General features: G+C 41.2%; 1 pseudogene; it reads right to left on the bottom strand.

The window, feature by feature from the left end:
* The window catches only part of LOC112748673 (protein SRG1-like), a 79,197-nt pseudogene extending 65,479 nt beyond the window's left edge, over positions 1-13,718 (bottom strand).
* Between the last annotated feature and the right edge of the window lie 837 nt (positions 13,719-14,555).

Below are 14,555 nucleotides of genomic sequence, written 5' to 3'. Positions count from 1 at the left end.
AAAATATGAACAAAAAAAATGCAAAATGCAGAAAATAGAGTAAAATACACAAGTAGCAATGTATAAGTACTCAGAAAATAACAATAAAAGAAAAAGAGAAAAATACAGAAAAATATCCAAAATAAAAGAAAAAGTATGTAGTAGTTCACCAAAATAAACGCCAGAGATGGCGACCTCCCCACACTTAAAATGAAGCATCGTCCTCGATGCTCAATCAAGCCGGGTGTGAAGGAGTGTCATCACTGGTAGGGATGGTAGCTGGGGTCTCTGTGGCGGTGGTGGGCTGAGAGTCTGGCTGCTGGAGAGGGGAGACTGACTGGATCGGGATCTCCGGATCTGCAGCCTCAATCTGGGGCATAACCTCCTGATGCGGGGCAGTCTGCTCTGTGGCTGCCTGCTGATGAGTCTCTACCTGGGAATGAGTCTCCTCCTCGTGCTCATCCTCCTCCTCCTCTGATGGATCTGAAGGGGTGTCGAGGTCGGAGGGGATGTCGGCGCCCTGTCTGATCATCAGCTTCAGATGGGAATAGCGTCGCCTGCTGCGGTGCTCCAATCTCTCATACCGGCGCCTGTTACGACGCTCCATCTGATCAAGCTGGCGGAAAAGACGGTGCACGAGGCGATAAACTGGCTCAGAGGCGGGTGGAGGTGTAGTGGTGGCAGCAGGGGCAGCTGGGGCAGCTGTGGATGAAGAGGGTCCAGCAGACGGAGGGGCTGTCTCATCAGTAGCAGTGACAGGTGGTGGTCTGTAGCCCAAGGCAAGGAAGTTCCTGCTGTGCGGGATGATCTTCCTGCAGTCCGCTGCTGATGGTTGCTCATCGGCATCCTCCCAAGGCACATCAGCCTGACGGCCTAGCCGTGTAACCAGGTAAGGAAAGGGGAGGGTGCCTCGGACGTGGGCCCTGGCCATATAATGCCGGATAAAATGAGGCAGATAAATGTCCTTACCCTCCAGCACACACCAAAGGAGGGTGATCATGGTAGCTGGGATCTCCGTCTCGTGAGTACTCGGCATCACAAAATTACTCAAGATCTGATGCCATAGCCGAGCCTTATCATTTAAGTACACTCTCTTGATCCCTCTAGGCATAGTGGTGTTCTGACCCATCTTCCAAGGAACAGCAGGGTCGAGAGTTATCCTTGCCTTCACAGCATCCCAGTCAAACTGCATCTGGCCCATGTTTTCCTCAGCCTGTGCAAAACCATCTGGCTGATCGGACTTGGCTGGGAGCTAGAGAATAGTCTCTATGGCCTCCTCAGTGACCAGAATTTGCTTTCCCTTCAGGTTCACTGCATCTAGGGTAGTAAGGTAGTAGTTGCAATAGAATTCCTGGACCCAAGATGCATTGACCTCTGTCAGTGATCTCTCCAGAAAGAACCAGCCCCTATGCTTGATTTGCTCAGTAGTGTATTGCTGGAGGGCTTCTGGAATCTTCAAGGTACGTTCCAGGTATAGATTTCTGGAGTTTGCAAAAGTCGGGTACTTCAGCTCACAGTACCGGTTTGCAAATTTTATAGGATCAGTCGAAGGGAGCAGCTGGTCAGCTTTTTCCTGCTGTGTGAAATTCTTCTCCCGCCATGAGGAATCGTGCATTAGAGAAATGATGGACTGGGAGGAATCTCCTCTCTTACGCTTGCCAGTAGCCTTGCCTTTACCTTTCCTCTGTGAGGCAGACATCCTGAAAAAACAGAAAACCAGGAATGGATAAAAAAATAGGAAAGCAAATAGGCAATTTAAACATAGGAAACTTCAAGTGGAAAAGGAGAAATAAAATAAGGAAAATGAGTATATGAAATGTGATTGAATTTATGTTAAATGGAAAAAAATAAGCAATATGCCATGGTTAGAAAGTTAGAGGAAAGTGAAAATAATCAGAAAAGAGATCAAAAGGGTTAGTATGGTTAGGATTTGAAAAAGAAACTAGTAAATTGAAATCAGTGAGTTAGGAAAGTAAGTGGCATAGAAAAAATTCCATATAACAAGGATTCACAGGTAAGAATAGAAGTACTCATAATCGAATAAAGAAAACAGGGTGATGCTGATTCGAATAGAAATAAAGAAATCAGAAATTGGAATCAGTGAATCACAAATGCATGTTATGAACCAGGAAAGCAAAAGAGGATAAGAAAGTGGCCCTTAGCATTCGTGAAATGGTTTGGGGGAGGTAGAGTAAAACAGAGTTGCCAAACCAAAACAAGAATGAAAACAATTTTCAAAACAAAAAAAAATTTGGGCAGCATTCCAGCTAAAATTGAATTGTCCCGGAAAATAAACAGCAATCAGATCAGTTCATATGAATTAAAAGAAAGCAAACTGCATGTACATAGATATAAAATAAACAGAAAAACTCAATGTAAACAGTAGCAACATACAAGAAAGCAACATATGAATCATGATTATAGCAGCAACAGATTTGCACATAGGATAAAACAGAAGTAAGAACAGTGCAAGTAAACAGACCTAGATCCACTAACCACAGCCTAAGCTACCTAACAACCTAAAAATCTACTACAACATGCAAGTCTAGCTATCCTAATTATGAACATAAATGGAATAAAAAATACAGAAAAGTGACGAACGGATAAAAAGGTTGCGTGTTGCGGAACCTGGTAAGCGGAATGGGTGGAACAGGGAAGAAGGTGGCTGCGGCGGCGTCCGACACGGTGGTGGTGCACGGCGACGCGGTGGTGGCTGAGGGGGCAGTGGCGGCGAGGGTTTTGGGTTGGTGATAGAAGAAGGGGGGTGTGGTTGGGTGGCGGAGAGGGAGGGGGCGCGGCTGGGTGGCGGTGGTGGGGGGCGGTGGTCGCGAAGGCAGTGGTGGAGAGGGGAGGGGAGAGGAGGAAAGGAGAAGAAGGGAGGGGAGGGGGTTGGGGCGGCGGCGTACGGGGTGGCGGCGGCATCTGGGTGGCCGGCGGTGCGGCTGGATGGTGCTGGGTGGTGGTTGGATGGAGAGGGAGCAGAGAGGGAGAAGAGGGTTGGGGGTGGGAGGAGGCTCGCAACTGATAGGGTTCGCGGGCTGGGGGGTTATATTTTCGAATCCACGCGGCCGCGTGGGGCACGCGGTCGCATGGTTGGGACGAGAATGTGAGTGACGCGATTGCGTGGGGTGCGCGATCGCATGAGAGGGGGAAAGAAGGGTGACGCGATCGCATGGGTCGCGCGATCGCGTCGCTGGAAGTTGTGCTAAACGCACGACTCCAGCGCTATTTTAGCGCAACTCTCTGTCTCCTTTTGGGGTGATGTGCAATCCATGCGACGCGATCGCATCGCTTACGCGGTCGCGTGGATTGGTATTGGGTAAGTGACGCGATCGCATGGGGCATGCGATCGCGTGGGCCAATTTGTGCGAAACACACAAGGGCCGCACGATTCCAGCCCAACTTTCTGTTCGTTGGATCCTTACGCCGATATATATATCACGCGGCCGCGTGGGTCACGCGGTCGCATGGGTGGTGTTTTTCGCGATATGACGCGATCGCATGGGGCATGCGGTCGCGTCGTGCAACCCTTTTTTTTTTAACTGAAAAATGCAGGATGCAGTGATGGACATGAATGCTATGCATGATTCCAGGTTTAATAAATTAAAATGAAAAAGGAAAAATGAAAGCAATTAACAAGAAATAAGTTGAAAAGGAGGCGACCATACCATGGTGGGTTGTCTCCCACCTAGCACTTTTAGTTAAAGTCCTTAAGTTGGACATTGGAAAGAGTATCCTGTTATGGTGGCTTGTGTTTAAATTCGTCCAAAAATCTCCACCAGTGCTTGGAATGCCAATAGCCTCCGGGGTCCCAAACTAGGCATGTAAAGCTTCTGAGCAGCTTCAAACAAATTTTTAGGCTCCTGGGGTAACAAATGTCAGAATAAACCTCAGGATTCCAAGCCTTGCGTTTAAATCCGCCTCCGTCTTGGTCTACATGTCTCCATCCGGGCAGTTTAAAAAGTAGAATCTCACCATGGTGACCAAACGTTCTCCGTGATCCATGCAATTAAGCATGATACCAATCCGTGTACTTCGAGGTGAAGCGTGGAACTTTATTGAACCTGGTGCACCAGCTCTGAATACGAGCCATTTCCCTCTTACTCTTAAAGCCGCAGAGAGCTCTAAGCTGGCCATCTGTTTCAAGCAAACCATATTCAAGTGAATAAGTAAAATTATAAGTTAAGGATTGTACCCACTTGAAGCTTGTATTGGGTGGTAATGGCCTTGGGATAGGTGTTTTTGGTGGTTCTGCAAGTTCTGTTTCCTTGTACTCTTCTATGAATTCTTCCACTTCCTTGCAAAGATCTTCAATTGTATCTGTATTCTGGTCAAAGTCTTCTATGTCTTCCTCATCACTCGAGTCATAGATTGGAGGTTGAGAGAAATCTACCTCCGCATCATCTTCATATTCACCTGGGGAAGATTCTTCGATCTTAGAGAATTCACTTGCGGACGCAAGTTCATCACTAGGAGAACTAGACTTGTGACTATCATCATCAAGGAAATTTTCTTCTTGGATTATTCCGTCTGATTCTTCGTAAATGACTTGCCTTGGAGATTGTACGGTATCCTCCTTAGCATCAACTGTGGCATCTTGGACGGAGTTTTCCTCAATTCTGGATTCCCAAGGAAGTTTAGCATCGCCTAGATCTTCAACCAACTCTTCTTCTTGAACAATGACAGCTTCTTCCACTTGTTCTAGTACGAATTCATTCTCTGTCTTGTCCACTGGAGTCTCTAATATTTCTTTCATGCTACGCTCTTCATCGGGTTGTCCACATGGAGCTGTGGTTGATCCTTGTATATTTGAGCGCCTAGTGGCCCATTGAATTAGTGCTTGCTCCAGTTGTTGAATGGTTGTTTGAAATTTAATTACTGTTTCCTTTAGGCGATCCTTTGCTTCGCGATTTGCCAGACTTGGACATGATACAAAAGAAAGTGGTGATGATTGGGAACGATTGGATTGGTATTGGGGTAAGAAAGGATCATATGATGGCGAATGGTGAAGAAAAGCTTGTGAATGTGGTGGTTCGAGGTTATGTTGAAAGGATGGTTCATATGCACGGGGTGGGGCTTGTTGGTAATTACAAGGTTGTCCACCATGTCTTTCAGCTGCGTATGCACGGTAGAATGGTCTCTGTCCAGGATATCTCGGAGGGTGTTGCTGCCAAAAGGGTTGATTAGATCCTCTTGGTTCCATCCATCCTTGATTGGTCTGACCTTGATGCACATTCCTGCTGTAACTTCTATTTCCCTTAATAATATTAGAACCAAACTCAAAGTGAGAGGGGTGAGAGTTCATAGTAGCAAATAAAGATAAAAAAGGAAAAACAAAAGTAAATAAACAAGCAAAAGAAAAATATTTACAATAACCAATAACAAGGCACACGTTAGCAGTTCTCCGGCAACGGCGCCATTTTGACGTCGGGTGTTCTACCAGTAAAGAAATTCATAGAAACGGTTGCGTTGTAGATATAGTTTCTAAACCGGCAAAAATCCCTTCGTACAAACGTGTTGGGTGTCACAAGTAACAAACCCCTTTAAAAATTGTTAACCGAGTATTCAAACCTCGGGTCGTCTTCTCAAGGAACTGCGAGGAAGTATGTTCTTATTATTGGCTATAAAGGTTGTAATCGGGGTTTAGAAGGTGAGAAGCAAGTAATTTAAATGACGAGTGAATTAAATGGCAATTAAGAATAAATAATAACTGTAAAGCAACTTTTAGCAAGGTAGGAAAATTAGAGGTCCAACTTAGTTATCTCTCTCAACAATAATGAAAGTTGAATCTAAACTCCACTTGGTCAACCTTCACCAGGGCAAAGGAAAGTCAAGGGACTAATTAAATTGACTTTCGAATCCTAATTATTTCCTCAGAAAAGGATGGGATTATTTAAGTTCAGCTCAATTAGCAAGATAACGATTATCAATTATGTTGAGTTAAATAACTGTTGAGTTACTAAATTCTTAACCAGAACCAAAAGGGGAAAAGTAAAATTGCTGGAATGATAGAGAGGTCCTTAGATGGGAAGCAATGGTAACTTAACTCAAAGAGAACAATCATAAACTGAAAATACCTCAATTATCATTAATTCAAATAACAGTCTGTAACATGAGAGAATTCATAAATCAAATTATAATAATCAATTCAAATGTTGGAATAAATAAATAGAGGTAAAAACTAAAAGAACATTAAACCTGGGATCCAGAGTTACTCTTAAAACAAGAAGAAATCCTAAATCCTAAAAGAGAGAGAGAAGATCTCCCTCTCAACTAAATCTAAATCATTGAAAGGTAAAAATATGCGAGCTCCTTTTGAATGGAAGCATTCCCACACTTTATAACCTCTGGTCTATGCTGTCTGTACTTGGATCTGGGCCAAAAAGGGCTTCAGAATTTGCTGGGGGCATATTCTCTAATTTCTGGTGCGTGGCCTCTGTCACGCGTCCGCGTGGGTCACGCGGTCGCGTCAGTCATGCGACCGCGTCATATGCGTTCTGCTTAAGGCGCGCGGTCGCGTCAGTCATGCGGCCGCGTCGCTGCTGATTCGTGCTTGGCACGCGATCGCGTCATCCATGCGATCGCGTGGATACCAGTTTCTTTAAAGCTCCGTTTTGCTTTCTCCTTCCATTTTAGTATGTTTTCTTTTTCATCCTTTAAGTCATTCTGCCTTAGGAAATCTGAAACTACTAAACACACTAATCACGGCATCGAATGGAAATAAAGGTAATTAAAATAATTAATATTTAAAGTTTAGGAAACATGTTTTTTACAACATGACATAATAAGGAAGGGAAAGTAAAACCTTGCAATTAATGTGAATAAATAGGTGAAGAGTTGAATAAATCACTCTAATTAAGCACAAAAAAAACTCATGAAATATGGGTTTATCAAGCATACTTGAGGTGGGGTGGGAGGGGCTTCAACTCCATTTTCTGCTCATGGTTGGGCACTTGATCATCTGGAGCTGGTGATGGTGGCAAGGTATCTTCATCTTGTTCAGAGGGTTTCCCCACACTTGCACCTTGCTCCATGTGCATCTCTTCTACTTTTTCTTGGTGAACTGTAGCTACAATTTTATCAATGATGTCACACTGGAAGATAGAATGATCTTCCGGAGGATGCTTCATGGCTTCATCTAGGTTGAAGTTCACTGCTCTGCCATCTATCTCAAAGGAGTAAGTTCCTGAGAAGGCATCCAATTTGAACCTTGAAGTCTTCAGAAATGGCCTTCCAAGGAGAATGGAAGATGGACTTCCTGAGTCATTAGGGGGCATCTCCAAGATGTAGATGTCAATAGGGAATATGAGCCCCTTAATGCTCACCAGCACGTCCTCAGCAATTCCTACCACCGAGATTATGCTTTTATCTGCCAAAACAAAACGTGTTGTTGACCTTTTTAAGGGAGGGAGCCTCAAGGCATCATATACAGATAACGGCATAATACTCACACACGCGCCTAAATCACACATGCAGTCAGAAAATTTTACACCCTCTATAGTAATAGTAACCATGCATGGACCTGGATCACTACATTTTTCCAGTATATCACCTATTAAAGCAGAAATAGAGCTACCTAGAGAAATAGTTTCTAAATCCTGTATTTTATCTTTATTCATGCATAAATCTTTTAGAAACTTAGCATACTTAGGTACCTGGCGAATGGCATCAAAAGGGGAATGGTTACCTCAACCTTTTTGAAGATCTCTACCATCTTGGGGTCTAGCTCCATCTGCTTCCTAGATTTCCTAGCAAGGTGTGGAAATGGAATGGGAATGGCTTCTCTTGTAACTTCATCTTCCTTTGGTGCTCCATTCCCTAGTTGAGCTGCTTCTTCTTCAACCATGTCCTGTACTTCATCCTCTTCTTCAACATCCTCTACCTCAACAATGTCCTTAACTTGAATGTCTTCCTTTGAGCTTGACTCCTCATGACTCCTCTCTTGCAGTGTGGTTCCAGACCTCAAAGTGATGGCATTGATTCCACCTTTGGGGTTGGGTAAAGGTTGAGAAGGAATTACACTGGAGCTTGAAGGTTGATTGTTGGGGGTAGATAATGATTCCATCCGGGAGACGAGCGCTTGTAAGGTAGCATTCAAACCGTTTATGGTAGAGGTAAGTGTATTCTGAATGTCTTGTTGTCCTTGTGCAAGAGAGCGAAGTATCTCGTCATTAGAAGAAGACGGGGGGTAAGCGATTTGAGGGGCCTGCTGTTGGTTGTTCTGAGGCGCTTGGGTCCGCTTTTGGTGAGGTACTCTATAAGGCTGGCTTTGGTTCTGCTGTTGGTGAGGAGGATTCTGCTGTCTGTTGTTATTGTTGTTCCACCTCTGATTTTCTCTGTTGTCTCTGCCTCCTCGGTTGTAGTTGTTCCTCCATCCTTGGTTGGAATTATCTCTCCACCCCTGGTTGGAATTGTCTCTCCAGCCTTGGTTGGAGTTATCTTGCCAACCTTGATTGTAGTTTCCACCTTGGTTATAATTGCCACCTTGTTGATAGTATCCTTGATTCGAGCAGTCATAGAAATTATGAGTAGCTGCCAAGGTGTTGTCTTCTTGTTGGAGCTGCGGACACTTATCAGTATAATGAGTATAGCAGGCGCATATTTCGTACACTCTCTGAGGAACCAACTTTTGACACTGTTGTTGTGGGGGAGGCTGAGGTTGTTGTTGATTCAGCTGTAGCTACTTCAGTATGTTGGTCATCTCTCCCAAAGTCTGTGTGAGAGCAGCAGTCTCACTACTAGAGGAAACCTCCACAATAGCCTTGGGATGGTTGTTCCTGTGCTTTGCATTTCGGGTAGACTCAGCTAGGTCGGTGATCAGTTGCCATGCTTCTGTTGCCGTTTTGTACTTCTTCAGGGAGCCATTACTTGCAGCATCTAGTGTAGTCTTGTCTTGAGGCTTCATGCCTTGTGTGAAATAGCTAATCAACACCAACTGATCAATCTTGTGGTGGGGACATGAGTCTAGAAAATTCCTGAAGCATTCCCAATACTCATAAAGAGTCTCTGATTCGCCTTGAATAATGTAGGAAATTTCTTTCCTCAATCTATCTGTAACTTCAGCTGGAAAGTATTTTTCCAGGAACTCCCTTCTGAGCAGATCCCAATTGGTAACGACTTCTTCAGGTTGAGTGTAGAATCACTCTCTTGCCTTTCCCTCAAGAGAAAACGGGAAGGCATATAGCCAAATAGTAGTTTCATCTGCACTATGATGCCTAGTAGTTGAGCAGGCTGTCTGAAAATCCCTGAGGTGCTTGATAGGCTCTTGAGCAGATAAGCCATGAAACTTGGGCAGTAAGTTGATTAGCGCAATCTTCAGTTCAAAATCTGTAGCCAGATTCGGGTGACGCGCTTGATATGGTTGCAGTGTAAAGTCTGGAGCTCCTGCTTCCTGGAGTGTAATCCTTCTGGGCTCCGCCATATTACCTGCACGTAAATCAACAGAATCAGTAGAAGAGGAGCTTGTTTCTTCCTCAAATGGCGCTTCAGATTCGCTCTCAGATAAGACTGGTGAATTGGTAGTAACCACTTCACCACCCTCAGAGGCTAACCGATGCCGAGCTCGCCTAATACGTGAAATAGTTCTTTCAATTTCAGGATCAAACGCGGCTAAGCTCGGACAGGCAGTGAACGCGTCATTCAATGAAAAAAACATACAGCTCACGGTAAATAAAATAAAATAAAATATGCAAATATGTAAAATAAAAAAATATTTACACCAACCAATAATTTAGCACACTATTGCAACTCCCCGACAACGGTACCAAAAATTGACGTGGCGGAAATATGCCGATTAATAAATTATAATAAGAACAGCGTTGCAAGTACAGTTCTTAACCGACGAAAATTCCGCTTATCAATTTAAAAGGGTTGTCACAAATTTAGAATAAAAATACTAGGAGTAGAAATCCCAGGTCGTCTCCCAACGAGTTGACAAAAGAATGTTATTTTATTGGTCAGGAATTTTCCGAGAAATTTTAAGAGTTGGAGAACAGAAAAATAAATGATTGTAAATTGAAGCAATGAAAATTAACAAGAGGGTTTATATATTTGAATTAAAAAGCCTTGACTGGGAGAAGATTAATTGAAAGTTCTATCCTTGTTGAATTTTCCCAAGTGTAATGGTAAGAGGTTGTTGTTTCTACTTAGTTATCTTTTACCGAATAAAGGAAAATTAAGTAACTAAACCGGCTCCAATTCACAAGTCCTAATCCTCTCCTATAGAAGGATTAGCGTTAGTGACTAGAGGGCCAGCCAACAACTTCCAATTCCCAAATACACTTGAGTATTCCAACTCAAGGGTCTCCTTTTAATCAACTCCCAAGTCAAGTTGGGAGTCTACTCCATTGACATGAATGCTATTTTCATAAACGATAAAAGGGAAAGAAAGGAAGACATGGAAATTCAAATAAAATAATAACAAAAAATTAATTAAAGATAAAAATAGTTCTTTGCATTAATAAATTCCGAAATAAAAAATATCCATACTTAGATCTGAACAGGGTTAATGGGTAATTAAAAGAGTAAAGGAATAAGGAAACAAACTAGAATGATAGCAACTTCAATAGAGGTAGTGACTCTTCCCAATATCCAAATCAAAGCATAAAACTCTAAAACTATGAATGTGAAGAAAACCTAGAGGAAGTAGTATATCTCTCTAAGATTCCAAACTAAAACTAAAAACTATGCGAATGAGAATGTCTGTTGAGTCTCTGCTTGTCCCCTGGCTCTAGTCTGTGTTTCTGGGCCGAAAACTGGGTCCAAACTCAACTCAAAATCGCCCCCAGCGTCTTCTGCGATTTCTGCACGTGGCGCACGTCACGCGTACGCGTCGATGGTCATCTTCGCATGTCACGCGTACGCATCAGGTACGCGCACGCGTCACTGTGCAAATATCCAATTCACGCGCAAGCGTGAGCCATGCGTGCGTGTCGATCCTCGCTGGTTATCTCCTTTATTTCTTGTGCTCCTTCCATTTTTGCAAGCTTCCTCTCCATCCTCTAAGGCATTCCTGCCCTATATAGCCTGAAAACACTTAACACACAGATCACGGCATCGAATGGTATAAAGGGGAATTAAAATACACAATTTAAAGGCTTAGGAAGTAAGTTTTCAACCATAGAACAAAATTGGGAAGGAATTTGTAAAATCATGCAATTTGTATGAATAAGTGAGCAAAGACTTGATAAAAACCACACAATTGGGCACAAGATAAACCACAAAATAGTGGTTTATCAGATGCGACGAAACTGGTGGATCAGAGGAGGCGAACACAGGGATCACGGAGACTCAGGACGTGAGAAACAGTAGCGAGATGCGACGGCGCTAGTGTTCGAGGCGAAAACAGGAGCGGTGGAATCGGGGTCACGGAGACCAAGGACGGGATAGACGATGATGGAGATAGAGATAGACGAAGGAGTGAAAGATAGAAGGGATGTGGTGGTGTTGGTGAGCGATAGTGAACAGCAATGATGAACGGCGGTGTGGGGGAGAGCAGCTGGCAAAGGTTCAGATTTGAGGGTTGAAGGTGAAGTACTCTGAATTAGAAAAATTTTACTTTTTACTGTTTTGGGCGGAGGAAGGTGAGAGAATAGAGAATAATTTTTTTATTTTTTATTAATTTTAATAAAATTTAACATTTAACCATGATTAATTATATATGGTTAACATATATACGTATTCGTATTTGTATTTGTACATAAATAATATTTAATATACTTTTAAAATATATTAAATTTTAATTTTTAAAAATTATTTAATTATTAAATGACTGACATTAATGATGCAACGTGTCTATATTGTATTAGTTCATATAAACAGAGCATGAATTCTCTCATAAATTTTGGGATATAGGAACAATCACAAAAAAAAAAAACATTCCAAACTCTAAAATAAAAATATCTAAAAGACAAACTCAATTAGAAGAAACATTATAAATTCAAATTCAATAAAAGCTCCTCTTTAATATACTTCATACTGGGCTTATTTGATAGCCTAAACTCTTAAAACTGGCTGTTTGTTATGGTGTTGGTTTCCTAACATTACTATTTTCACAATTATATATTGTGACTGCACCTATAGTTTAAAAGATCTCAAGTAATATGCCTAGACTATACAAGTATGTGATTGCAACATTTTCAAATTGTATATACCTACCAAACTACAATCCAATTCCGTGAAGTATCTTACTGAGGTTACGATTACTGTTTGATCATTTACTTTAATTTTTGTCCATGACATAGACATAACTACTAAGATTGCTGCTAATATAACACAATTTATTTTATCGCTCCAATAATCTCACTAAAATATAGTAGAGAAGTAGTGATGTTTCAAAACCTGGAAGAAACCCCATTCTTTGCAGGCACGATCCGGCTTCTCTAGCTCAGTTTTTTCGCCTTCGCCTTTGGAGAACAGTTTGTTGAGGTCAATGATTGTATCTAGGGGGTGGCAAGTGGGGAAGTCCGTTCTGTATTATCTCGCCAAAAGTCCGTCCTTTGGCGGACTGGCCCATCCTGCTCTGCCTAGTGAGGCGGTCTTAAAATTCCATTCCGTTTTGCTTAACTGTGGGTTGGCGGGCTAAACCCGCCAAAGCTCCTCTTTATTTTTGTTACTATTAACGGTTAAATAATATATATAATTTCACACCATATTAATAAATTTATAATTTCTAAAGGCATAAAAAATTATATTTTTTTATATTCACAAAGATTAAAGTTTTTTTAATTATAAATATCTAATAAACATAACTATAATCTAAGTTTTCAACCAAAACATAATTATAAATATTTTTTTCAAAGTAACATAAACATAATCTAAAACACTCAACTTTCATCTTCATATTCTTGTAAGTTAGATTGGGGAAAGTTGGGTTTTGCCTAAAACATTATAAAAATATCCCCTTGCCAAAAAAACTAAGCCCGACGAAAAGTCCGCCTTTCCCCGACAAAACCCGCAGTTTATGCGGTGCGGGTTAGGCAGACTTTTGTTCTTTGGCGGTCCCAATTTTCAGTCCGGCCTTCCTTTTTTTAGCAGGTTCGATCCGACGAGTTTAAATCCGTTTGCCACCCCCTAATTGGAACTTTGGATGTGAAGTTGTGTTAGCCAAAGAAGGAGGCTCTTGATTCGGACGAATGTATCATTCCGGAGCCTTAATGATGCGCTTTTCCGCTAGCTCCTTGACAGAAGGCACAAGCAAAAAGGATCCAAGTTCAGGTGTTTCGGCAGCCACAATCACACCTGAATGATTCACTGAGCTGGACTGTTAACAAGGTGCATTTGATTTCTCAATAAAAAAGCATGCTTTTTCTTAATCATAAATCATTAATCTTTATATTATGCGGAATAGTACAAAACTGAAATTGCTGTGTTAGAAAGCTGAAACAGATTCCAATAGGCACACACTTGAAGAATGTTATATTCGTCTTTGATACTGTAATATTTCAGCAGATCAACAAAGCTAAACTGAAAAGGAAGAATTCAACGGATTTTTATCCAGAGCAGAAAATAATATCATAAACAAATGAATGTGAAAATAACATCTTATTTCTTTGTTGAGGCAATAAGATAGCTCCAAGGTCTAAGCTAAGACTACTTCCTGATTTCAAACACCCCCCCTTTTTTCCTGTATGTCGCGGATGAAGATTCTGGGATGGTGAAACCCACCGGCTGGGGGCTGCGTGAATGACGCAACGTGGTCGAAGGGGGTGTTCGGACGTTTGCGGTGGACAGGGCGGCATCGGCTGGTGCTCTGGGCGGTGGCTGGTGTTCCTAGCGGCGATGGACCGGTGAGATGGGAAGAGAATGGGAAAAGGAAGGTTGCAAAATACACCTCACATGCGGAGAGAAGGCTCCTGTTTAAAATTCTTATTTTTTTAATTTAAAAGACAAAATTATTAAAAATTAATTAAATTAATTATCATTTGATTTTAATTTTCTTTTTCATTATATTGGTCATATTATTCACTAAACTCATTATTTTCCTATACCTTTTTAAAAAGTAAACAATCAAAAAAGAAAAGAAATAATTAAAAGGAAAGAGAGAGTGATGAATAAGAGAAAAATAAGTGAGTTTGAGTTTTTATATCCAGGGGTGTTGTTTTTAAAAAAAAAAATTACAATAAACTAAACTAAAATTGCGCCAGATCATTTTAAATAAATTAGTTTTATGAAATAAAAATCAAATAAAAATTATTTTCTTTTATTTATAGATGTAACTCTTTTATCTTAGAAGAGATTCAAAAAATTATAATCAAATAATTTCATCTCAAATCTTAGTCCAGATAAAACTTTTATAAATATGAAAATAGTTCATTTCACTCTAAATATATTTGAATTACATCTCAGAAAAAGGTTTCCAAAGTTAGGTAGCAAAGTTTTTGAATTTCTCAACATAAAAATTATGAGTTTTTGTACTTTACATATCCTTTCACATAAATTGATCCAGTTTTGATCAGTAGTCAATGAAAAATATTTAAGATTACTAAATTGGTGAATTATCCAATAATTTTAGTTGAAAAAGTCTAAAAAATATCTAAAGTTTTTAAATTGATAAAATATTCTATATAAATAGCGGT

Source organism: Arachis hypogaea, chromosome 15, assembly GCF_003086295.3.
Source record: "Arachis hypogaea cultivar Tifrunner chromosome 15, arahy.Tifrunner.gnm2.J5K5, whole genome shotgun sequence".
In the NCBI taxonomy this organism is placed as follows: Eukaryota; Viridiplantae; Streptophyta; class Magnoliopsida; order Fabales; family Fabaceae; genus Arachis; species Arachis hypogaea.
Note: the sequence above shows the minus strand (reverse complement) of the source record. Positions and strands in the feature narration are given on the sequence as shown.